At 42.9% G+C, this 25023-nt stretch overlaps 2 protein-coding genes across 3 annotated transcripts in view; both read right to left on the bottom strand.

The window, feature by feature from the left end:
• Window positions 1-25023, bottom strand: part of LOC309567476 (NXPE family member 4-like) — a gene marked incomplete at both ends in the record, with an annotated part of 285167 nt that overhangs the window by 123547 nt on the left and 136597 nt on the right. The window lies entirely within an intron of this gene.
• The window catches only part of LOC309566425 (NXPE family member 1-like), a gene marked incomplete at its 5' end in the record, with an annotated part of 132193 nt that overhangs the window by 51527 nt on the left and 55643 nt on the right, over window positions 1-25023 (bottom strand). The gene's annotated exons all lie outside the window — the stretch shown is intronic.

Below are 25023 nucleotides of genomic sequence, written 5' to 3'. Positions count from 1 at the left end.
CCCCATTGTGCTCCATTGCGCTTTATAGTTTTGTCTAGTAAGGCATGGAAATATCGTGTATTTTTGTTTACATTGTGAGTTTAATTCAAGGTGAAAGTGGAATGATTAGGTTGAGGGTCATTGTTGAAAACACTGAGGATACCGAAGGTCCACACCAAACTATGGTAACACACACATTCCACCATCTTATAACCTTTGGAACTTAGAAGACCCATCTTGATTCAACTAAGACATTCCCAGATCTGACCCTAATTACTCTAAGTTGTGCCTCTGATTTTGGTCTTTAGCTAGTAGACCATGTGGTTGGAACACTAGGTGATCTTTAAAAGTTGTGCTGTATTTCTCGAAAAGGGAGCGGGGAGGGGCAGTCAATAACACCGTAGAGACAAAACAAAGGAGGAGGGAGTGCTGTTTATCTAAAGTCCCAAAAGTTCAGCTATCAATTTATCATGAGTTATTGGTAAATAAGATGTGTGCTAATATGCAGCCAATGCATTTCAGGTTTCTCCCCCTTCTTCAGGGCTACAAAACATTAAGGGAAAGATGTAAGAGTGACAAAAATTGAGTGTAACTGCCAAGGTTACGGTATACAAAAAGTTCCCATTATATCATCATATATGTTTCTGATGCTGAAAATTAAAATTCAAATTAGAATGATATAACAATAATTATACGTAAAACAACAAAGTAAAAACACTTGCTCAATGTGGCTATTGTAAAACTCTACAGTTACAAAACTGTCTATTATGTCCATGTGTGCATAATGTGTGTAAGGAATAATTGTTAAGTAGAGAGAAGAGGATGGAATATGCATAATCAATATTAGATATAGAGGTCTTGTAACCTACAGTATTAGGGGGGAGGGGCTGCTACACGCAAGGTTTATTGCCTTCAGGCATAGAATGCATTAGGATAAAAAACCTTGTGCCTATACAACCACTTTAGGATTATTCTATGAGATTTTTATTACAGTCCTCTCTACATATCCTCCTCTGAGGATGTCTCTACTTTCAATTGCCCAATGTTTGGTGACATATCATTAGCAAGCAAGTTCCAACTTGATTTAAAACACTTATATGTATATTTACAGATTTCCTAGTAATTGATGTGTATCTTTTCCCAGAGCCCTGTACTTACATTTCTGTATGTATAGACCTATCCATGGATTTTGATATACTTTATATATATATATATATATATATATATATATATGAATACTCTTTTACATAAAATCAAGATATATGTGTATATATATATATATATATATATATATATATACATATAAATAGTATATATATATATATATATATATATATATATATATATATATATATATATATATATATATATATATACTATATAGATCCATTATACATTTCCTATTTACAGCCTACCTTATTGATTCTTCCTTCTATACAGCATACACACATAGACACATACTTTTAACTATACAGTATATATTAGCCCTAGGGAATATGGAATGTGTATCCCTATGCAAGCTAGCCATATCAAAGATACAAGTGGGTATATATAGGCGTATAGGCTATTCACTTTGCAAGGGAAATTGTACTTTGCAAAGCAAGATATAGGGAAAATTAATTTGCAAAGTGAACAACCTCTTTGCTTTTACTCAATCATCCCCAAGAAGTGCACACACAGCTATGCTACTCATGAGTCACACAGTAGGTAGATGAATATATAGTAAGTAGATGTAGTAAGTAGTAGGTAGTTTTAAGTAATACAATAAGTAGACAAAAGAGCTTCAGCATCGTGCACAGCATGATAATTTACTGAAATTGATATAGTACATTTACAGAACAATTTAAAAAATAAAATTTTGGATCCCTGTGTGTTGTGATCATTAGGATGCCCATCTAATACAACACTACTTGTGGAAGAGAATTCCACATCCGTACTGCGCTAACTGTAAAGAACCCTTTACGGTGATTATGGTTAAACTGCTTCTCTTCCAATGTCCAGCCATTCACATAATTTCAGCCAATCTATTGCTTGTCCAAGCAAGTAGCCTTGCAATCATTGCCTTAGGCAGGCTTTAAAAGGCAGGGCTCAGTATGCAATAACACCTGGCATACATACAAGCTTGTATCAAGCTCGATGATTTAACACCTATTTTACATTTTTTGATTTGCTTTAGGAGTAGGTCAAAACTGACCGTACCTAAGGAGTTTAGCCAGTGCGCTACAGGCTCATTCACAACCCAATCCTCCCTCTGATAGGCTTTCTTGCCTGCAAAGCATTGGGGGACCAAGTGGGATGCTTCCCAAATGCCAGATGGCATCCAGCAACAATGCATTCATAGCATAAGGTGTTTGTCAAATGTTGTGCCTCTAGGGTAATGATTGCATTATTTGCTTATAATTTACCAAGATTACCATCCCTGTAAAAGTGATCCTTATGCCGACTGTGGAACTGCAATTGAAAATAAGGAATCCCCTTTGTCCTTTTTATTGCCATTTTTATGCCAATTGCACCTATTTTAAATCATAATAATGAAATCAAATATACTGACCAATATAATATATTTCCACAATAATTCTTCAAAATTCTTAAAGCAACAAATAATAATTTGCTGGACTTGTTGCTTGCTTGTTCCTGACTTGACATGATTATTCTTATGTGTCTGGCATGGCCTTGGGCATGAACGATATCCAACAATGGCTAAAGTGTTCCTTCCAGTAAAAAACAAGTTAAGTACCTGTGAACAATATACTTAGATTTCTCTTACGTCCTCTGACAGACGCAGCTCTCAATGCTTTTTCACTAATGGGTAATGCGCCATCTACAGGAGTAGACTAGGCAGTGAAAAGCTTTCACTTGACACGCCTATAGGGGCTATCGCTCACGACATTACCCGAGACACACTGTGTTCTCATATCAGTTTCTTGCTGCCTAGTTAAGGAATAGGACCTAGGTTCCCTGCTGGGACTTTGGTCTCAGTTTTTATTTTCTTTTGAAAATGTTTGTTTATTTCTCTTTACTCACTATCGCTAGCTAGTGTCAGGGGGATCCTCCTGGTGAACTACAAGCGACAGCCAGGCTGGGGTTTCGCACTGGATAATCTAGATCCTTATGGTCTCCCAGCCTGGCCAATGAGGCAGGTTGTGGGCCGCCCAGGCCTCGCCACGACAGAGCCCCCGTGGATGGGGATGAGCCTGCAAGCGGATGCTTCACGGGAACGCATCAACCTGGAACACCCTGAGTCACAGCTTACCCCTTCTGGCTGGTAGCACCCCCACTCAGGGTGGGAGGCGAGCTGCTTCGGAGTGGAACCCCCTGGTCCATGGTATGGTGAATGATGCAACGTCCCCCATGTCCCTGAGACAGACCTCTGCGGGGAGATGAGGCCCACTCCTGGGGATAACAGGACTGTGTCTCTCTGGAAGATTCCCCAGGCCTGTCAGGACAGGTCCTGCCCTCCCTGCTCCCACTGGGGGTGCTATAGTGGCGTCTGACGCCTAGGGGGGATATGTATGATGTTATCTTGTCCTGGGGGTCCTTTTAGGAGGACTTTCCTCACTCCTATTCTATGCTTTGTGGGGAATGACTTTACTAGCCTTCTTGCAAGATTCCTGGGAAATGACGAGTACCCTACATCTCGCAAAAGAAGACACTCCACCCCAGTGCAAGTGTGTCTTATTATGAGATTTGGGTTGCTCTGTATAAACCAGGATCTCTCAGTGACATCATCCTCACCTAGGCACCACAGGAAGAAGACAGAGTAAGGCAAGTATATGATCTAACTTTTTTCCTTAACTTTTTATAGAAAGATAAAAAAAATGCTTCCAGTTTGAAGTTAATACTTTCTAGTACAATGCATGGCAAAGTTATCTACGAATATTCAGTGCATCCACCCAATTTAAATATTATTTCTCTACTTACAGAAGAAAAAAAAAATCAAGATGTAGCTGGGACTACCATTATCTGATAGTGCAGACTAACCTTCTGTTCCTTCAGATTGTCTTTGTATCCCTCTAGTGTTGGTCTCAGGGTTAAATCATCATATTGCAGAGTCTAGGAAAACGGCATAGTGGGAATTGTAGTCTTCTGTAAAGCTTTGGCTATGCGGCTGGATTGTTTAAGAACTATATTTCTCAGCAAGCTTTGGATTACAGAGGAGCATCTTGGGAGAGGCTATTAAGGCATCTGCTGAACAGGCCTGGGCCCTCTTGCTTCCCGTAACCCATTGTGTGCACATCAGTCTGCTGTACAGAGAGAGAGATAGCAGACAGCGGCCTACTGCACACCGCCCATCTGCCTGTAGACTCAGCCCTGGCGGGATAGATGTTCATGGCAGCATCGCAGACATCCTTGCAGCATCGCTGATCGGATGGAGTCGGTGGGACACACTGAGACAGCAGAGGGCAGCCATCTCGAGGCCACAGCGCGTGGAGGATTGCCATCGCCTATTCTTACAGAACCCTCATTGATGGACATCAGGATTTGGTGAGAGGGCACCTGCTCAGAGTTCAGACCGCAATTATTACAGTTCTAGTGACACTGAACACAGACACTTTGCAATTGAATCATCCACCAAATCTTTTAGGATTATAATCAACTGTTCTGCATCGCTTGCTGTACACTGAGTCATATTGCAAACTGTTCATTTCATGAGCTCCAACTGCCGGTGAAGACTTTAGCAAGGCCTGCAAGTAGGACACTATCATATTATTGCTTCTTAAAGGGGACTCATTACTGGTATCTAGATTACCTTATCTCTCATCAGGATACAGGTGGTATAGGCTGGCCCGGGGTTCACCTTTAGCCTGAGTGCTTCCCAGTAATAATAAATAGTTTTCTGAGAGATTTACATGCATATTCCAAGAGATTGTGTTTATTAATATCATTTGGTGTTATTACAACCTGTTTTATCACTGTCTTTTTGATGTCAGTTCAACTGAACCCTGGCGGTTTATCCGGGGTGTAGTTGACTAATATAATTTTGCAAGTTCTTCTTCTGAGTAAAGTTAAAACTCATTCATATTGTGTCAGTGTGTTACTTAAAGGTATATGCAACATGTCTGAACCTAGAGTGTCAGGAGAGCTGGACAGTTTACAGGGTCAAAGCAGTACAGAAGAACATACCCCAAGGGGGTAGTGCTACAAAGTTATGAAAATGTATAGTGTGATTGGAACTGATATCTATTTTGTGCCTCTTGAAGCACTTTACTAGCCTTAAGATGATTGAGAAGAGGCACTGAATAATGGATTCATTTCTGAAGTCATTGGAATAGACTTCAAACCGAGGTAGTAAGTAGGTCAACAGTAAATGGTGTCACATATGCTTAGGACAAACATAGATTTATACTCAGATAGAAATATTACCAACCCTCCCCCCCCCCCCCAAAAAAAAAAAAAAAAAAAACGACAATAAGTGAGAAAAAACAAGAAAATAAATCCAAAACATGTAAAAAAAATAAATAAAATGGACAGACTAGATAAACCATTTGGTCTTTTCTCGTCCATAGATAGACCATTTGGTCTTTTGTCATCACTATTTTATGTTTCTACGTCATTATCACACTCTTTTTCTTTTTAAGTCCAATAACCTGTGGACTAGGTCATTTCCCACCCCACACTGGTGGGGGTGACATCAGTGCCCTTATGTGAACACATGCCTAAGCCAAAGACACTGACTATGGGTTCATTGAAGGGCACTGATGTTACCAGCATCTCTCCTCTTTATTAACATGTAGTACCAGATGGGGAATGACCTGGCCTGCAGCTGATTTGGGTTAAAAAGTGCACAACCTGGAGATTCAGACAAACTTGGGTTTGGAGGATACCTAAGATCATCTCTATTAACCACTTCACGACCACCTATAGCAATTTTACTCCTACAGGGTGGCTGCTGTGCACAGGATCATGTATATATACATGATCCTGTACTCAGGTAGCAGGCACAAATGGGGGCTATGACTGACTAGCTCCCGCTGTGATCATACACAGCGGGGGTGGTGCAGCGAGTACCACGGACGCGATGTCTGCCAGCACCCGCCAATTGTTCAGGACAGAGGCAGAAGGGCAGTCTCCCTATGTAAACAGGGCAGATTGCCATTCTGTCAGTAGGGAAGGCATGGATCCTGTGTTTCTGCAAAGCAGGGACTGGGATCCATGTCTTCCTCTAGTAAAAGCACCTCCCACACTGTACAAAAACACTGGCTAGACACAGTCAATCCTTTGATCGCCCGTGATGTTAACCCCTTCCCAGCCAGTGTCATCAGTACAGTGACAATGCATATTTTTAACAGTGATCACTGTATTAGTATCACCGGTTACCAAAAAAGTGGCAAAGTATCAGGTAGTGTCCAATTTGTCCTCCACAATATCACATAAGTCGTGGAACGTCGCTATTACTAGTAAAAATAAATAAATAAAAATTCCATAAAGACAAGTGCATCTCATAAAATTAGATCATCATCAAAATGTTTTATTTCAGTAATTCAATTCAAAAAGTTTCATATTTTATATAGATGTGTTATACACAGAGTGATATATTTCAAGCATTTCTTCCTTTTAATTTTGATGATTATGGCTTACAGCTAGTGAAACCCCAAAATTCAGTATCTCAGAAAATTAGAATATTACATAAGACCAATATAAAAAAAAAAAAAAATATTAAATACAGAAATGTTGGCTTACTGAAAAGTTTGTCCATGTACAGTATAGTATGCACTCATTACTTGGATGGGGCTCCTTTTGCATGAATTACTGCATCAATGCAGTGTGGTATGGAGGAGTTTAGCACATGGCACTGCTGAGGTGTTATAGAAGCCCAGGTTGCTTTGATAGCGGCTTTTCAGCTCGCCTGCATTGTTGGGTCTGGTGTCTCTCATCTTCCTCTTGACAATACCCCACAGATTCTCTATGGGATTTAGGTCAGGCGAGTTCTGACCTCACAAATGGGCTTCTGGAAGAATGATCAAACATTCCCATAGACACAACCCTAAATCTTGTGGACAGCCTTCCCAGAAGAGTTGAAGCTGTTGTATCTGCAAAGGGTGGGCCAACTCAATATTGAACCCTATGGACTAAGACTGGGATGCCATTAAATGTCATGTGCGTGCAAAGGTAGGCGTCCCAATACTTTTGGTAATATAGTGTCGCTTAGTCCTGTTTAGTCTTTTTTACACGGGTGGCCATGTGTGTGTGGGAAGGGGGAGGGGGGTGGGGTTACAAACACAAACAGGCAGTGAAATTGGTTGTAACCCTAAAGAAAAAAAAAAAACATGAATGACAGCATAGTGCTGTTGCAGTGTCATTTGTCCCCAGGCCTGTCTTTTTTTTTTTTTTTTTATATTTCTTTATTACATTTTTCACAAATTACAGAATTGAAAGATAAAACATTATATTTTCAATCCTCCAGACACTGGAGGAATCCACACACAATTTAACTGTAGTACATTTTACCCCTACACCCCTTTCCCCATTCTCCCCCTCTTTTCCCATTTCAACCCCTTGTTCTTATATTGATCCTTCTCCTATTATTTCTTTATATTCTTCAGTTTCTTTGAAAATCTGCCACTCATTCCAAGTTCCTATTTCTCTCTCTTGGTCTTCCCCATCCCAATTCCTTAAAGACTCTAATTTTCTTGTTCTTTCAACCCTAATCACCCACTCTTTCCTTGATGGAGGCTCTAGTTTTTGCCATTTTAAGGGGATTATACTTTTAGCTGCATTCAACAAATGAGGCACTAGAGTTTTCCTATATTGTTTCACTGACATATGGGTTCCATGGAACAAACATTTCCATGGATTTTCCGGGATATGTTCTTTTGTAATTTTTCCTATCAAAGATAAAACTTCCCTCCAGTAAATCTTAATCTTTGGGCAATCCCACCAAATATGTGAAATTGTACCAATCATCTGACATCCTCTCCAACAATCTCTAGAACTCTCCCTCTGGAATCTTCCTAATCTATCTGGAGTGATATACCACCTGGTAAGTAACTTATAGTTCATTTCTTCAGTGTTAGAATCTATCGCAGATCTATGTACGAGCTGTAGACTTCTTTTCCAAAGGATATCCTCGCCACAGGGGCCAAAATCTCTTTCCCATTTCTCTCTTAAAGATGGGCTTACTTCCTTCGTTATTTTTAACAGTATTTTATATACACCTGAGACCTTGTTTGCCACCCTATCTGAGAAACACATCTGTTCCAGAGGTCTCAAATCTTTCCAATCTCTTAATGGTTGAGGTAGTGTGGCCACAAAATGTCTCAGCTGTATATATCTCCATTCATTTATTTTCCACTCCCCTTTGTTTTGTTTCAATTCTTCAAAGGATATGAGCCTCCCCTGGTTTATTACATCTCCTAATCGGGCTTCACTATCTTGTGTCCAATTACCCAATTCTTTTCCTTCTCCCGGTGCGAAAAATTTTGTATTTACAAGTGGTATTAATGGTGAATTGTACTTCCAATTTTCTTTTATATGTGTCGTGTCCCAAATTTTTAAAGCGTGACATGTAATCCAATCAGTGTTACTATTTAGTTCTCTATATTTCGGGGGTATCCAAATAATTTTAGCTAAATGTACTTTACTAAGTGTGTTTTCTATTAATACCCAGTCTTTTTCACTGTTTTGTTTGCTCCATTCTATCACCCGTGTAAGTATTGATGCTAAATAATAATTTTTGAAGTCTGGTAATGCCAATCCTCCGTGACCCTTTTCTTTTTTTAATATCGTGTATCTAATCCTAGGTTTTTTGTGCTTCCATATAAACTTAATTATCAAAGTTTTAAGTGTTCTAAAGAAAACTTGTGGGATTGGGATGGGAATCATTTGGAATATGTATAGTATTTTGGGTAGGATTATCATCTTTATTGTATTTATTCTCCCTATTAGCGAGGAACTCCTAGGTGATAATCTATTTAATTCTGCTCTCGTATCATTTAATATTTTGAGGAAATTGACTTTATATAATTTCTCTGGGGCAGCTGTTAATTTAATCCCTAAGTAGTTTATTTCATCTTTTCTCCATTTAAAGTGGAATTCATTTTTTAATCTCTCTTCTTCCTCCCTATGAGTATTTATACTCAATATCTCGGACTTTTTTTGATTGATTTTTAAATTTTAAAGGTCTCCATAATTTTTCATAGTTTTTATTATGTTTGGTAAAGTAATCGTAGGATTGGATACATAGAGAAGGATATTGTCTGCAAAGGCGGATATCTTATATTCCTCTTCTCCTATCTTTATACCCCTGATGTCAGGGTTTCTCCTTATCGTAGCTAATAATGGTTCCAGAGAGAGGACAAATAACATTGGTGACAGTGGGCATCCTTGTCTGGTTCCATTATATAATGGACCCAGGCCTGTCTTTAACATTGATTGGACCCTGGGCAAGCAATTTATTGGGTCCCCCCCTAGCTCCCACCATGCAATTTTGCTCTCCACCTGCTCTGAGAGATACAATAAGTAGCAGCTAAACTCAAAATCACTTTACTTCAGCAGATAAGGCAGTGATTGCTCACTGATTGGTTGCTAGTGGTCACTGCACATCATTACTGCAAAATGATTGGCTGCTAGAGATTACTGCATATTATTACCACTCACTGATTGTTTGCTAGAGGTTACTGCATATCATTACTGCTGATTGGTTGCTAGAGGTTACTGTACATCAATACTGCTTACTGGTTGCTAGCGGTTACTGCACATCATTACTGTAAACTGGTTGGCTGCTAGAGATTACTGCATATTATTACCACTCACTGATTGGTTGCTAGAGGTTACTACATATCAGTACTCTGCTGATTTGTGGCTAGAGGTTACTATACATCATTACTGCTGATTGGTTGCTACAGGTTAATTCACATCATTACTGCTAACTAACTGGTTGCTAGATAGAATATGCTACAAACACATAACAGTCCCCTTGCCAGAGTAGAAGTTTTCCCTTGCAGCAGAATGTATTATGTGGCAGAAAAGATGGGGTTAATGAAGCCCACCAGTAAAACATTCAAAACAGTACTGTCAATGAGCATAGCAAGCAGAGAGGCAGATAAGTGATCATTTAGTGGCTAAAGCAGTGAAAGTTCAATACAGCAGGGCAAACTAGCTAATTCGGATTGGTAATCACAAAACATCCCAGCTGTCTGCTCATCCGTGTCGGCCGACTGATCGGTGTTATGTACATGCGGGGCTGGTGATGTTAACAACAAGCAGAGAGGCAGAGAAAGGGGATGAAAAGCCAAGCACACATTCTCATTCAGATGTAACTCCTGCCACCCACCGACTTTCTGCTCATCCATGCTGCCCATGTCATTGCCTCCTCATAGCGATCCTCTCTCACTCCTCTGGCCGATTCCACTGCTTGTTAGTATGTCTCTCTACTCGGCCAGCTCCCGCTCTCAGCCAAAGACACTGCCACTTACTAATTCCTTTTCCCTGCAGCTGCACTATGTAACAGGGATGGATTGTTAGGATGTTGGGCCTCTCAACATTGACAGGGCCCTGGGCAGGTGCCCCCTTTTGCCCTGCCTTAAAGACGGCCCTGTTTGTCCCTTACTATGTTCTAAAATACCTGGTTGATTATGCCTGTTCCTCTGTTCCCCTGTATGAACTGACCACGGTAAGCATGGCTGCTGATCCATGATTAATTAATATGTTTTTATTTAAAATTTTAACAAGGAATATAAACAAACAGAATGTCTTATAAGACCATATAAGGTATTATACCAATACATCCCCGAAAATACACATAGTTTTTTATGTTATTATAACATGAAAGAGAGAAGCGCAAAATACTGTGGTCAGTTTACGTGCCTCTGTCAGCCTGCAGCCTCTTCCTCGTCCACTGCAATACATAATCCTATTACTTGTATCCTCTCTGTTTTATGAAGAGGTAAAGTACTGTGGATCTGTTTTTATAATGCTTAATATCTCCTTTTACAGTGTCGCTCTGCAGTCACGTGACCTCCCTCCGCTGGCCAGTTGATGCCAGAGGGGAATCTAAGCCCCCCCCACTCTCTTTAGATCAGAGAAGGAGAGCAGAGGGGGAAGCCCTGGTGTACTATTGGCTAGGTTTCCTCCACTGTCCAATATGTCCTCATTGGACACAGTGGGGAGACTCCCCAGACTCAACAGACACACCTGGAAACACATGACAGCCTAGCTGAATGATCAGGCCCCCCTGATAAGCAGACAGGGCCAATATATACTTTTCCTAGCACCCACCTATGAGGGTGCTACATACAGGTGGCAGGTCGGTAGGTTACTGCGGAACAACATACCCGTACATCGCTTTGCAGGAGCTATTGTGGGGGCGTGCATGCGCCGCCAGGGGTGCGCGTGCACCCATTCACCAGAGGGAAGGCTGATCTGCGGGGCTGGTGGTCGCGATTCCCACTGGGCACCTGCGATCTCTTCCCATGGAGACAGAACGGTGGTCTGCCATTGTAAACATGTTCTGTCAGCAATGAACACAGGGATCCTGTGTTCCTCCTATTTAGGAACACAGGTCCCTGTGTTCATTCCATAAGTCCACCCCCCACACAGATAGAAAGCACCCCCTAGGGACACTTTTAACCCTTTGATCTCACCTGGTGTTAACTCCTTCCCTGCCAGTGTCATTAGTACAGTAACAGTGCATATTTTTAGCACTTATTACTGTAGTAATGTCACTGGTCCCCCCAAAAGTGTCAAAAATGTCAGTTAGCTGTCTGATCTGTTCGCTGCAATTTCGCAGTCCAGCTAAAAATCGCTGATTGCCGCCATTACTAGTAAAAAATAAGAATTAATAAAATACATAAATCTTTCCCCTAGTTTGTAGAAGCGATAACTTTTGCGCGAACCAATCAATATACACTTATTGGGATTTTTTTTACCGAAAATATGTGGTAGAATACAAATTGGCCTAAAATTATGAAAACGTTAGATTTTTACCATTTTTTTATTGGGAATGTTATATAGCAGAAAGTGAAAATTTTATTTTTATTTTTTTCAGAATTGTTGCTTTTTTTTTGCTTATAGCGCAAAAAAAAAAAAAAAATACAAGAGGTAATCAAATACCAACAAAAGAAAGCTCTATTTGTGGGAAAAAAAAGGACATTTATTTGGGTACAGTATTGCAGGACCGCGCAGTGGCCCATTAAAATAATGCAGTGCCGAATAGCAAAAAATGGCCTGGTCATTAAGGGAGGAAATCTTCCGGTCCAGAAGTGGTTAAATCTTCATGAAAAAACAAAGAGGATACAAATAATGGGGGAATGTGACTTAACAACAACTTTAAGCTGTGGATTTATCACCCCAACCTCCCACCTAAAGGACAACACAGCTGCTAAGGGCTGTACACATGTCACGGCATAACTTATACCCGCTGTCACATTTGGCAGGCAGCACCATCAACATGCACGACCTATTCAAGTTAAAGCTTCTGAGCTGCATATGCCCTGCAACCGCATGTAATGCATGCGGTTGTGATGCTGTGGTGCGGGCTTCTCAGGGTTAAAACATGCAGTGAGGAACTGATCGCCTGCCAGCCACCTATTAACTGCCTCTAAAAAAGGGACCTACTGCAGATCGCTTTTCAGATGGGACACAAGGGCTGTCACAAGTGTGAACAAGCCCTAATCCACTTCCGTGTGCCAGCATGTACTGCATGAAAATGTCTATATCTCTGCCTTTCTTTGCATGACATCAGTGTTTGTGACGAAACGCGTAGGAAGGTTAAGGCATTGATGTAAAAAACAAAGCGCTTGGGTTACATCTCATTACCCGGGATAAACTAATATTGTTTAAATACATTAGTCCCTTTGTATTTTTATTTGAATCTTGGTGTGTTTCATGTATTTTTCCAGATCTGTACAGTAATTAAATGTAAAACTTTGCCCCTCTGCAAGAAACTCCTTTAACCACTTAAGCCCCGGAAGATTTGGCTGCTCAAAGACCAGGCCCTATTTTGCGATTCGGCACTGCATGAATTTAACGGACAATTGCGCGGTCATGCGACGCTGTACTCAAACAAAATTGACGTCCTTTTTTTTCCACAAACAGAGCTTTCTTTTGGTGGCATTTGATCACCTGTGCGATTTCTATTTTTTGCGCTATAAACAAAAAAAGAGCGACAATTTTGAAAAAATAACAATATTTTTCACATTTTTTTTATAAGAAATTCTCAAAAAAAATGTAAAAATCAAATTTTTTTAACATTTTAGGCCAATTTGTTTTCTGCTACATATGTTCCAGCACAGGATGCCATGCGACCTCAGGTAGGAGACCTGAGCAGTGTTAATTTCGTCGACTAAACCCGACTAAAACGTTTTCGTCGACTAACATAATTCACGTGACTAAAATACGACTAAAACTAAAATGGCATTTTAGTCTTAAGACTAAAATACGACTAAAACTAAAAGGGCATTTTAGTCTAAGACTAAAATACGACTAAAACTAAAATGGCATTTTAGTCAAAAGACTATTAACTAAAACTAAATGGAAATTTTCTGCCAAAATTAACATTTGCATGCTCAAAGCTTAGTACCATAAATAACATATTCGATTTTTCACTCCAGGACCAGCAGTAGTATATTATGAGCTTGGAAATTGTAGAGAAATGCTTAAATAATGCATTACAAATTACAATTGAACTACACCCATTAGATTATAGATGACTAAAATGAGTTTTAGTCGACTAAAATGTAGGACATTTAGGCGACTAAAATATACTGAAGTTTTAGTCGACTAAATACGACTAAAACTAAAACACTTGCAGAAGACTAAAATGGGACTAAAACTAAAATGCCATTTTAGTCCTAAGACTAAGACTAAAACTAAATTGAAATTTGCTGCCAAAATTAACACTGGACCTGAGGGCCTGAAACACTGAAGCTGAAACCCATGATTCTCTTACAAGCTGACTAAGGGAGGATGTCCATGGATCCTGTCTGGTATCACGGAGGAAGGTGATCAGCCGCCAGTGCCTTGTGAGTACAGACCCCCCCAAAGGGATCCTAGAGACCCTCTTTGTGCTAGAAGTCAGCATACTAGGTGTAAGCTAAAGGGGACACTGGCTAGTGTCTTGAAGAGACAAGGTCCACTAGATTCCTTTGGCTACAAAGGGACTTGCTTTATTCTGTACAGCCCGCTGCATAGTGCTACTGACAGTCTGCTAAACAGTTCTATTGAAGAAGTTGTTGTCGCTTGTGAATAGTTAATTTGGAGTATCCTACTATATCCCTTCTCCTATCCTGATTATTGGAGACAACGAGAGTGTGTGCGCCTGACTGTGTGTACATACCCTGTAACTGGCTGTGGACTAATCAGCGAGAGACCCAGGCACAGTTATTCAAGTGCTCCTGTGGGGGTAGCACTACAAATGGGAGCACAAAAGCAAGCAAAATTTTACAAAAGGTAATTTTAGCACCCTCATAATAGCAATATACCTACATACACGCCTCACCCCAACACCTTCACTATACATACATACACTGAAAAAAACTGAAAATTCCTATGAGATACTTACCGTGATTTTCCTTTCCTGATGGTCCCCACCTCCTCTCCAATGGTATAGGACCCCCTCTATAAATTTCAGCTTGCAGGTACAGCCAGTGTTCCATATCTTAGCCGAATCCAAGACCAGAGGGTGGGAACTCCGGCTGCCATGGAGACCATCAGGAAAGGAAAATTGCAGTAAGTATCTGATAGGAATTTTCCGTTTTCCCGACAGTCTCCATGGCAGCCTACGTGTGGGAAATAACTAGCCCAAACCACACGGGTGGGAATGCTTCAAACAAGGAAATTTTAATTCAAATTATTAGCAGACAAAACAGTCAAGCCAAAATTAACTGAAGACAAAGAGGCTGGCTCCACACAATAATGTGTCATAAACATATTAACAGAAGACCAAGAAGCTGCTCTGCAGACTACTTCTGGAGCCACGTAATGTGAAGCCGCCCAGGACGTCGAGATGCTTCTCGTTGAGTGGGCTGTCACCGCCTCTGGAGGAGCCAATCCCTCTACACTGTAAGCCTGTTGAATAGCAGACACAATCCAGGCTGCGATAGACCTCGACGAGGCCCGCTTCCCTCTGTTCCTGCCTGAGAAGAGAGTGAAGAGGTTGTCTGATTGCCTGAAAGGAGCTGTTGCCTGAAGGTAGTCCCTTAGAGTTCTACCTACATCCAGGGGATGAGGTTCAGTATCCTCAGAGGACCGAAAGGTAGGAAGAACAATCTCTTGGTTCTCATGAAAAATCGATGTCACCTTTGGATTGGAATTGAGCATTGGAATGGGGACCACACGATCCAGAAAGAACGTGAGGAATGGTTCTTTGTGACCAAGGGAACTGATCTCAGAGACCCTCTTGGCTGAAGTGATTGCCACCAAAAAGGCTGTCTTAATGGTAAGATCCCTGATAGAGATGGAGTCTGTTGGACTAGTTCTTGAGAAGACATTGAGAACAAGAGGAAGGTCCCATTTCGGGAATCTTGGTTTCCTCTGAGGTCTGAGTCTGACCGCTCCCTTGAAGAATTGTTGGACAAGTGCATGCTTGGCCCAAGGAAAACACAGACAAGGCTGATATTTGAACCCTGAGAGTGCCAACTGAGAGAGACTTATCCAGACCTGCTTGAAAGAACTTCAGTACTTCTTGAACTCCAAACTCCTAGGATAAATTTCCCTCCTGTGAATTCCAAGAATCTGGCCCAGACTCTGCAGTAAACCTTGTGTGTGCTCGGTCTTTTAGAATTCATCAAGGTAGGGATTGCCCCAGGGGGGCACCCGAGGGATTCCAACCTCTTCCTCTCAAGAACCAGACCGTCACCCGGAGCAGAGCAGGGCAGGGGTGTAATGTCGTTCCCTGCGAGAGGAGGTCTGGTCTGAGAGGAAGGGGAATCGAGCTCCGATAACTGAGCTTCAGGAGAAGTGGGAACCTTGGCCTGTTCGGCCAGTGTGGGGCCACCATGATGATCTCCAAATCTTCTGCTTGGAGTCTTTGCAGAAACCTGAGGATAATGGGAATCTGGGGAAAGGCATATGCCTTCTTGAATTCCCATCTGTCGGTCAGAGCGTCTATTCCGCTGGCTTGGTGACACTTGCTGCGTGTGAAGTACTGTGAAACATTTCATGATCAGGCACTTAACTATTGCGCCCTGAGCCACCAAAGTGCTTACATAGTCGAGCAAAACATCTCTTTTCTCGTCTTGATAAGGCAAGCGGGTGGGAATGAAATGGGGAACAGGATCTGTCGAGAAGGTCCATGTGTGTCCTGTGGACACTGTCTTGATGGTCCAGAAGTCTGAGATTGAGGCCGCCCAGACACACTGAAAGTGGAGCAGGCGCGCCCCCACCTGGTATGTCTGAACAGGCCCAATCTCAAAAAGACTTTGAGTTTTCCTGCCCAGAAGGCACTGAACTTCTGACCGTTCTACAGGAAGATGCTTGACCTCCTTTCCAATTTCTCCTGTAATCTCGCCCGGGTCTGTATGAGCGGGCATCTCTTGAATGCTCTGCAAATTGTTTTCTTGGTTGCGGTTTCTTAGAACCAAAGAGGCCCCTATCCTGAGGGAGAAAACCTGATTTTCCACCAGTAGCTCTTGTAATGGCGCTATCCAATTTGTTCCCAAATAAGGAAGAACCTTCAAAAGGAATTTTGCACCATGGTTGCTTGGAGGCTGGATCTGCCAGCCAGGGGTGCAACCACAGGGCTCGTTTTGCTGTGACATAGGACAGCATTGCCTTGGACAGGAGACGTAGAACATCAATAGAGGCTTCCCCAAGAAAAACTGAAGCTAGCTTAAGCTCTTGAATGGGAGTGTTTTCCACTGCATCTTCTTAAATGCTTCCCAGCTTCAGCTCCACATCAGAAACACAGGTTTTCATGGCTTTGGACATGGCTGCCAGCGCTAACGCAGGTTTACAGGCCGCACCGGCCGTAATATAAATTTGTTTCAAATCTAGATCCATCTTCCTGTCTAGAGGATCTTTGAAAGAAACTGCGTCGTCCAGCGGCAGGGTAACATCCTTCGCTAGTCTGGTGACTGCGGCATCAACCAAGGGAGCCGACTCCAGATGACTAACATCTTCTGATTTGAAGGGGTATAATTTTGCCAATTTAGAGGATAGGGAGGCCTTGCCGTCCCCTTTGCTCCATTCCTCCAATATTACATCCTTTAACTCTGAAAGGAGTGGGAAGTTCAGACGCTCTTTCCCCAAGTGTTTGAAGAACTTGCGCTGTTTCGTCTGCTGGGTGACGGGATCTTCCCATTTCAGAGCTTCCTTGACTGCTTTGATAAGAGGTGAAACAAGGGCAAAATCAAAACCCCCCAACTGCACCTTCTTCTTCTTCCGAGTCACTTTCTGAAGATCTACCGGAAGCGAAGCTCGGTTGAGAGGGGCCTTGGTCTTCAAGGGCCTCAGCAGGAGAGCTGGATGTAGCAGGGCCAGGTGCGGGACTAGTACCCCATTCTTTCAGGGATTGTTGAACAACCCGCTTCACCAGGGACTCCAACCTCTAGTCTTCAGTCTCCCTCTCACCAGCTGCACGAGGCTCGCAAAGGGACTTGTCCTCTGGGACATGCGCCCCACAACCCCAACAGGCTCTCTGGGCCATATGGCTACTGTGACGGTGTGTGCGGAGTCTGGAGGAGGAACTTGAGCGTCTCCTCTGAAGCCTGCTCCCTGTTGGAGACTCATGGGGTCTGGACCTTGAAGATGATTCTCTTCGTGGCCTGACAGGGTCTCTTTCATGAACACCAGACCTGGAAGAGCTGGGAGAAAGAGATATCCAGGGAGACACAGGATTTAGCCATGAATCATGAGCCAGCCAAAATGTACCAGCACCCACCTGTTGTGAGAGGGCTGGCCACATGAGGGCGGTGACACAGGATCCATGCTTCAGGCAAAACCACAACTGACAAGGGAAGCATAAAGGATCATGAACAAAAAAGCATAGAGAGCTATGAAGTGCCATCCCTCATCCATCCATCCATCCATCCATCCACCCCCCTCCCCCTTTTTCCACACCGCTAGTAACATGCAGCATCCAGCAAACCAGTCCCTACATACCTGTATCACTCAAGGTAGAGGCACAGGGAAGCTGTCGCTATGCCCACAGTACTTCCCAATAGCACTGGGGCTGACAGCTGTTTAAATTTCGCACCAGGATGACATCAGCGGTGACCTGGCCGCAATCGCGACTGCGCATGCGCGAACCAGGCCTCGATTCCGATTGCGGCAAACTGCGCATGCGCGAGCCGGGGACGGAGCCCCGTTCCCCTACTGTGCAGGCGCCCGCCAGACCGAGCGGAGGGGGGAGCAGGAAGGAGATGGCTGGAACGCAGCGAGCATTCCAGCAGCCATTGGACCACCAGGGATAGATAGGAAAGTAGACAAATAATACAAACACACTGCCATGGAGGAAGTAAATGTCTTCAGACCTTGCCAGGATGTCCGCTTGCAGAATGAAGCACCAGACAGAGCCAGAGGGGATTTAAGTGTCACTCACCCGCCCATGGCTGGGCCCTGGATGCAGACATCACATTGAATCCTGAGGTAAGCCGGCCAAAATTTTCACAGGAATAATCCAAATAGAGTTTTAGGAGGAGGACAAAAAAGGAACACTGGTTGTACCTGCAAGCTGAAATTTATAGAGGGGGGTCCTATACCATTGGAGAGGAGGCGGGGTAAACCCACACATAGGCTGCCATGGAGACTGTCAGGAAATATAAGTAAATAAAAAAAATGTTAAAGCCCCCCAGTCACCCCCATACATACCCGATATAAAACTCGCAGCATAGGACGAATGTGTGTATATAAACATGAATTGTGCAGCCCATGTGAGGTATCGTCAAAAACGTGAGGGTGGGATTAATAATTCTAGGGCCATACTTCACAGTTAACTCTAAAGTGATGACCTGTAAAGACTTTCAAAACCTTGCCTATGGGGAATTTTGGGTACCATTAGGTTTTTTTTGCCATATCACAGGCGTATCTATTTACTTGACACAGCCCAATCTGTTTGTATTTTCCAAAAAAAAACGAGTATAATGTTGTGTTTGTTTCCACTAAAATAAATCTTAGTGTATTTTCTCTTGAAATAATGTGTTTGATAAATAGCTTTGCAAATATTGTGCAACATAAAAAAAAATAAAAATTGCAACTACTACCATTTGATTCTCCAGGGTCTCTGCTTTCAGAAAATGTATAATTGTTGGAGCGTTTAGAGAAATTTCTAGCAAAAAATGCAAAATTTAACTTGTGTGCAAAAAAAAAAATGAAAAAATTGCCTTGGTAGACAAGTGGTTAAAACAATTGTCCTGATAGGCTTCCAAAATATTCAGGAAAGGCAAAGCTTTTGAACTAAGAATAATAATTCTGTTTGAGACAAAAGATAATTAACTAAATGTGGAATCTATTTTTCCGAGATGAGTCACAGCCTGTGTGTTGCGGAAAAAACAGCAGAAAAAAAAGTCCATCTGGTTTCCCTGCATAAATGTTGCATAATGCTAACAGCACACGGGAGTATATAAATATTAGCTAAACTTATCTGGGGTCACCAGTAGCATATCATTGTCCTACTACTGTTTACTGTTCTCATTGCCTCCTGCAAATACATATCCCATCTGTTGACCAAAACACCAGGACAGGGAGGTATGTGCCATCCCACTCCCATCTTACATTCCTCACCCTCCTTTTTCTCCTAGCCTCAGGGGATATCTCCACTAATCCTGGTCCTCTAGTATCTCATCCCCACACTTGGCAACCTCCTTCCTCCAGCTTTAGCTGCAATCTAATCAGTTTGATCTTGACCCCCTGCTCCCAAAATCCACCCCCTCCTTCTCATGTGCCCTCTGGAATGCCTGCTCTGTCTGGAAGAAACTTACCTCTGTCCGTGACCTTTTTGATTCCCACTTCCTTAAAGAGGAAGTAAACCCTCCTCTGCATGTTGTACTTATAGGTAAGCCTATGATAAGGCTTACCTATAGGTACTGTAAATATCTCCTAAACATGTACCGTTTAGGAGATATTTACCTTAAATTTACCTTAAATGCAGCCAGTGACATCACTGGCACATGCGCTGGTGCCGTTCCTTCAGAGCCCCGTGCCGTGACCGTCGGCTCCCGCGCGTATTCGCGGGAGTGACGTAATCGCGGCTCCAGCCAATCAGATGGCCGGATGCCACAAACCCGGAAGAACATGTCGCCTATGAAAGAGGTGAGCGGTCGGCACTTCGGGGCTTCGTTTTAAGGTAAGTATTTGATAATGAGCTAGTATGCAATGCATACTAGCTCATTATGTGTTTGTCTTTCAGGTGTTTTTTTTTTTTTCAAAAAAAAAATTCGGAGGTTTATAACCTACTTGCAATCACAGAAACCTGGCTTCAAGTGTCAGACTCTGCTTCTCACGCATCCCTCTCTCATGGAGGCCTCCACTGGACTCACTCACCCAGACCCAGTGGAAGGAAAGGAGGTGGAATTGGTTTGCTTCTATTCCCACTGATCACCTTTCAAGTCCTCCCTACCCCTACCTCTCTATCCTTCTCTTCTTTCGAGACTCACTGTATTTGTCTGTTTTCTCTCATTTCTTAAGGATTTCAGCGAACTATCGGCCTCCTGGACTGGTGTCATGCTTCCTTGATGACTTCTCTGCCTGGCTACCCTACTTTTTCTTCCCTAAAATACCCACTATTATTCTTTGTGATTTTAACATCCCCACTAATGTTAACAGCCCAGCTACATCCCAACTTTTCAATCTAACTTTATTCTTTGACCTAACACAATGGTCACAGTTCTCCACTCAAAGGGATGGTAATATCCTTGACCTTGTTTTCTTCCATCTTTGCACTCCCTAAAACCTCACCAACACCCCCTTACCTCTCTCTGACCACAACCTCATCACTTTCACAATGTTCTTGTCTCCAACCACCTGTCCATACAAGCAGAAAACAAATAACCAACGGAAACCTTCACCACTTTATTCCTTCTCTTTTCTACTACTCTGCAACTTACCACCTCTGTGACAAAATTGCACCCCTGTCTTGCCCTGACCTGGCCACTTCTGTCTACAACAGTTCACTTTCGTCCACACTGGACTATCTTACTCCTCTCATTACTCGAAGTATCAGGCTCCGACCATAACAACCTTGGCAGACTGACGACACCAGAAATCTTAGAAGACATAGCTGCGTACTGGAGCAACTATGACGTAAAATCAAATCCCAGCAAGCATTCACCCTATATAAATCCGCCTTCTTAAAATACAATTCCTCTCTCCATGCCGCCAAACAAGTCTACTCTAATGAATACTCCATGTCGTCCTCGTCTCTTCTCTACTTTTAACTCTATACTTACTCCACCACCGTCTCCACCCACTAACTCACTCACGGCTCATGATATTGACAATTACTTCAAAAACAAGATTGATGCAATTCATAAGGGCATCTCCACTTCACAGACATCTGTCCCACTTAACACACCCTGTACAAAAACCACCCTCAGCACTATCCTCTTTTGACCTTGCTACTACTGAAGAGGTCGCTAAAGTTATCCAGTAAGCCTGCCTTACCACCTGTCCACTGGGCCTTGTTCCCCCACAACTACTACAGTCACCCTTTTCTTCTATCCTATGCTCCCTCATTCTCATCTTCAATCTCTCCCTCTCTACTGGCATCTTCCCCTCCCCTCTAAAATGTGTGCTGATAACCCCCATACTAAAAAAAAAAAAAAAACCCTCACTTGGCCCCATCAGCCTTAAAAAATTAAGACCCATCTCCTTCTCCTTGCCCCTGTTTACCTCTAAACTTTTAGAACGCTTAGTCTACAACTGTCTGAGCTCCTACCTCACTGACAACAATCTTGTTGATCCCTTACTCCTACTACTAGACCTCTCTGTGGCCTTTGACACTGCTGACTATACCCTCCTCTCAAAAAACTCCACTCTATTGGCCTTCAAGACTCTGCTCCCTCCTACCTATCACAGCCCTCTTACTCTATCTCCTCCTCTCCACTTTATCTTTCTGTAGGGGTCCCTCAAGGTTCTGTCCTCAGACCCCTCCTCTTCTCCATCTACACCTCCTCCCTTGGTCACTTGATAAACTCCCATGGCTTCTAATACCATCTCTTTGCTGACAACACACAAATCTATCTCTTTACTTCTCACTTCAGTCTCCTCTCGCATTACTAACTAACTAACTAAGCATGGATGTCACGCCACTTCCTCAAACTCAATCTTTCTAAAGCTGAGCTCATAATATTTCCTCCTGCCTGTGCCCTCTCCCCTGCATTCTCAGTCAAGATCAATAATAGAACCATCAGTCTTTCCCCTCATGCCAGGGTGCCAGGTGTATTCCTGGACTCTGGCCTGTCCTTTCAGCCCCAAATCCAATCACTGTCCAAATCTTGCAGCCTTCACCTCTGTAACATCTCCAAAATATGCCCCTTTTTAACCATTGAAACCACTAAGCAACTTATTCACTCCCTTGATGAATGTTGCTGCCAGACTTATCCACCTTACCAATTGTTCAGTGTCCGCCACCCCTCTCGGCCAATTCCTCCCCTGGCTTCCCATTGCCCAGAGTATAAAGTTCAAAACATGAACAATACCATACAAAGCCATTTACAACTCTGGCCCGAGCTACATTACCAATCTTACATAGTTACATAGTTAGTGAGGTTGAAAAAAGACAACAGTCCATCCAGTTCAACCTATGATGTGTGTGTGTGTAACTGTACATTGTATACCCCTGTATGTTGTGGTCTCTAAGGTGTCCATCTAACAGTTTTTTGAAACTATCAATGCTCCCTGCTAAAACGACTGCTTGTGGAAGAGAATTCCACATCCTTACCGCTCTCACAGTGAAGAACCTCTTACACATTTTAAGGTTAAACCGCCCTTCCTCTAGTTTTAGTGAGTGGCCACGTGTCTTATTGTATTCCCTTACTCTGAATAGTTTGTTCCTTATGCTAGGGTCGCCAGTACAGTATTTGTACATTGATATCATATCCCCCCTCAACCAATCTTCTCTTCTCCAGAGAGAACAGGTTCAGTGCCTGTAGCCTCTCCTCATAACTGATGTCCTCCATTCCCCTAATTATTTTTGTTGCCCTTCTCTGGACTCTTTCCAGTTCCAGCACATCCTTCCTGAGGACCGGTGCCCAGAACTGGACAGCATACTCCAGATGTGGCCGGACCAGAGTCTTGTAGAGTGGAAGAATAATCTCTTTATTTCTGGAGTGAATCCCCTTTTTTATACATCCCAGTATTCTGTTGGCTTTACTTGCAGCGGCCTGGCATTGCATGCCACTGCCAAGCCTGTTGTCTACCAGTACCCCCAAGTCCTTTTCCATCCTAGACTCACCCAGAGGTCCCCCCCCTAGTGAGTAGCTTGCTTTCTGGTTTTTGGCCCCCAAGTGCATTACTTTACATTTATCAACATTAAACCTCATCTGCCATGTAGTTGCCCACCCCGTTATTTTGTTCAGGTCCGTTTGTAAGGTTTCTACATCCTGCATAGAAGATATTGGCATGCCTAGTTTAGTGTCATCTGCAAATACTGAGATTGTACTAGATATCCCCTCCTCTAGATCATTTATGAATAAATTAAACAGGATTGGTCCCAGGACCGAACCCTGGGGGACCCCACTTTCCACACCCGCCCAATCCGAGTACTCCCCATTAATCACCACCCTCTGGACTCTCCCCTGGAGCCAGTTCTCTATCCAGGTACTCAGCTTATGGTCCATACCTACCTTCCTTAGTTTGTACAGTAAGCGTTTGTGGGGAACGGTGTCAAAGGCCTTTGCAAAGTCCAGATACACCACATCCACAGGCTTTCCTTTATCTAGGTGGCAGCTCACTTCATCGTAGAAGGTTAATAGATTGGTTTGGCAAGAACGATTTTTCATAAATCCATGCTAATTACTACTAATTATATTGTTTTCATTACTAAAGTCTTGTATGTGGTCCCTTAACATCCCCTCCAACATCTTGCAGACTACAGATGTTAGGCTGACCGGCCTATAGTTCCCCGGGATATACCTCGGCCCCTTTTTAAATATTGGTACCACGTTGGCTTTTTTCCAATCAGCTGGCACCATACCCATCTGTAAACTATCCTTAAAGATCAAGAATAATGGTCTGGCAATCACCTGGCTGAGCTCTTTAAGAACCCTCGGGTGCAAGCCATCCGGTCCCAGTGATTTATTTATGTTAAGTTTCTCTAGTTTAGTTCTAAGTCTATCTTCTGTTAGCCATGGGGCTAATCTTGTCTCCAGTTATCACCCATCCACTTCTCCCAAGACATTCTGCTTTCTAGCTCTCTTGTCTCCTCCTCCCATGCTTGTCTCCAGGACTTCTCCAGGGCCTCTCCCATTTGGTGGAACTCACTACCCCTGTCTGGCTATCTTCTACTCTGTCCACTTTTAGGCGATCCCAGAAGACTCATCTCTTCAGGAAAGCCTATCCTGCCTTCAGCTAAAAACCAAATCTTCTATTTCTCCCATCAATTCATCCCTCACAGTTATTACCTTTTGTTTCACCAGCCCCTCCCTTTTAGATTGTAAGTTTGCAGGAGCAGGGCCATCCTAACCCTCTTGTATTGAATTGCATTGTCGCTGTATTGTCTCCCTTTATTTTCTAAAGCGCTGTGCAAACTATTGGCACTGTATAAATCCTGTATAATATTTAATAATAATAATAATAATCTTTGCATGCCTCCTTTACAGGCTTCCAGCAGAATGAATGGTGCCCTAGGTGACAACATACAATGATGTTCACTCACTTCCCCTACCAGCACTGCAGGCAACCCTCAAGGGTACAGACTGAGGCCTTACAAGAGACATCCCTGCTCCTCTGCTTGGGCTCCACTCTTATCAATAGGGCAGCCCCCAAGCAAATGGGTGAGTCAGAAGAGGATGGAAGGGGTGAGGACGTGCTCTGACTTTCTGACAATACAGGTAACAGGTTAGTTGAATGAACTCTACGGGCTGCTGCTTTATGGCACCCCCTCCTCAACACATAAAAACACTAAAACCAGGGCAGCTGCCTCTCCTGCCGTGTCCCTAGTCCTGGCCC

Source organism: Pelophylax lessonae (genome assembly GCF_965119305.1).
Source record: "Pelophylax lessonae genome assembly, chromosome: 11".
Lineage (NCBI taxonomy): Eukaryota > Metazoa > Chordata > Amphibia > Anura > Ranidae > Pelophylax > Pelophylax lessonae.
The sequence above is the reverse complement of the archived record's forward strand: the minus strand, read 5'-3'. Positions and strand labels throughout refer to the sequence as shown.